Raw genomic sequence first — 2,439 nt, 5'->3', positions numbered from 1 at the left:
GAATTTTATTTTTTTCTTCTCTTTTCCTAGCTGCAGTAAGTACTTACCTCAACATCTGCTTTACGATGCCTCTTTAAAGATTGGATAACGAGCCTTGAAGCTGCTTCCGGTGTGTTTGGCGGTGGCTCGGCTTCGTTCCATGCGTCAAGTAATTTTCTGTACCTGCACGCATTTTTTAAACGATCGAGGGGAGTGGTAGAGATGAGTTATATGAAAGAAAGACAAGTGGCTCCGGAGAAGAGAGGAATGGAGATACCAATTAGCTTGTGCTTTCTTAGAGGAGATTACGTATTGGCTCAGCCTATCCGGGACCTTGACTCAACAGCAACACAATTCAGTTATTACCAGGGATCGAATTAGCAAAGCTGGTATGGCTTGTTGATGATTAATTAGGTGGATGGAGACTAATCACCTGGCCGGTGACGCCGAAGTGAGAGAGATCGTGGGAGAGGACCGAGACGGCGTCGGTGGCAGCGTGAGGGGCGGCGGAGTGGTGGGTGTGGCCCGCAGCGGCAGCGGCGGCGGCGGCGGCGAGGTTGGTGAATTTGGCGCAGAGGAATTTGAGGAGGGAGTTGCCCATCTGGAATCAATCCCTTTTCTTTCTGATCTCTATCTTTCTGATTCAACTCTGATCGATTGGATGAGTTTGAAGGGGAGGAGGTCAACGGATCCAATGCCAACTTTTCGTTTCCGACAAGGTGAATTTAGGATGAAACTTGGCGGAAGATCATTGGCCAGGGTAGAAAGATTTGGATCTCACTTCTTCCTGTTTTTTTTTTTTTGGGTGGCTTTTTGTTTTGTCTTCTTTAAAACGAGTGGAGCCAGTGGTAGGAAGGTGCATCAACGGCTAACTTCACATACTGGTGCGAAATATAATGGATAAATAAAAATATTGTTGAATTTAGGACAAAATTTATGAGTTAATGATTTTTGAGTAAAAAATTTATTTTAAAAAAATATTTAAAACTTGAAAAAACAAAATAATGATTTATGTGATTTCTATTGAATTAAAAGTAGTTGATGGCGCAATATCAACTCAATTCTTATTTAATTTTAATAATTTTTATTTAAAGAGATAAATTTATTCAAAACATTGTGTCGCCATCTAAAACTATATTTCGATAATTGAAGACATCAAATCGATGAGCAATAATATTAAGTTAGTAACCATGATATCCAAAGAGATGCATCTATCATACCTGAAAGAGTGATATATATATATATATAATCTCCTTAAACAATAAAATGTTTCAACCTTAACCTAAACAATAAAATGTTTCCACCTTAACCATCGTGAGTCTCTTGCTATCGCATCTCTTTCTAGACAAGATTGAACTAGGAGTTAAAACGAATCACTAATAATATTAGGTTGCATTGAATACACTAAAATCATGATAGTTCATCTCCTTTTACGATTTCATTTTCATATTTAAATGGCTAATTTGAAGTGAAATGATAGAATAACTTATTTTTCTTCATTATAATACTTTTAGGGGAAAAATTTCTTTACACCGCGATAATAAAATAATTTAGTATCTTAAAATTAAAGAGCAAGGATCAGACACGCTGAGCTAACTGGAGTAATAAGTAAACAGGGCGAGCTGAAGGATCAAGCGAGCTGAGCCAATAGGAGTCAATTGAATTTGTGATGTTGGATAGATCAAGCGAACCAAGATAATCAAATATGGAGAACAAAGGTTATCCCCAATGAAATTTGAACTCTAATCTTCTTATTTAATCTTTAAAAAAAATCTAAAAGAGTGTTTGGTTTGAAATTTTTTTTATTTTTTTATTTTTATTTTTATTTTATTTTTTATTTTTTATTTCTGTTTTTCTATTTTCTGATCTAGTTTTTAGAAAACAGAAAATGTGTTTGGTATGATATACTGTTTTCTATTTTCTAGAAAAGAAAACTAAAATATATTTATTTTGTTAATATAAAAAATTATAAATAAAATAATTTTTTATTTTATAAACAAAATAAATTCTTCATGAATATTGAATGTATTGCTATTTTAATTGTTAGTTCCCATTGACAAGTTAGCATATAATTGAATCATAATTTGGATTGTTCTTAAAGAAATTTTGTTCAAGGAATGAAGAAGCTAGACGAGCTATAATTAAAGCAAACACCTGATGCTGAGGAGAGAAATATGCCCTATCTTATGCATTAGAATGCACTCAGTTAACAACAAGTATTCATGTTCTTTGTTTTTTGTAACAAAACTGCAATGCATTAAAATTTAAAGCATGGAATGAGCACACACCCCATCTCTGTGAACTGGTATGTAGCGTGCCACTACACCAAAAGCAAAGTTGTTGACGATAACAAAGTTGGGTCCCAAGCAAAAGTCCAAGATCACCCCCATCCTAAAAATTCACTAATTTTAACAATTCATTTGATAAATAAATACATGATAAATAAATAGGATAAAAAAA

The 2,439-nt window shown here is 34.0% G+C and overlaps 1 long non-coding RNA gene across 1 annotated transcript; it reads right to left on the bottom strand.

Moving 5' to 3' along the window:
- Positions 1 to 70: 70 nt before the first annotated feature.
- On the bottom strand, positions 71 to 566 carry LOC141815895 (uncharacterized). The gene is made up of 3 exons (XR_012600622.1): positions 413 to 566; positions 257 to 312; positions 71 to 162 (listed from the first exon to the last, which is right to left on the bottom strand). It is a non-coding gene; the product is annotated as an uncharacterized LOC141815895 (long non-coding RNA).
- Positions 567 to 2,439: the final 1,873 nt, after the last annotated feature.

The sequence above is a fragment of the Curcuma longa genome, unplaced genomic scaffold, assembly GCF_044706935.1.
Source record: "Curcuma longa cultivar G26 ecotype Majalengka, Jawa Barat unplaced genomic scaffold, ITB_CL_G26_1.1 contig_11750, whole genome shotgun sequence".
Taxonomy (NCBI): Eukaryota; Viridiplantae; Streptophyta; class Magnoliopsida; order Zingiberales; family Zingiberaceae; genus Curcuma; species Curcuma longa.
The sequence above is the reverse complement of the archived record's forward strand: the minus strand, read 5'-3'. Positions and strand labels throughout refer to the sequence as shown.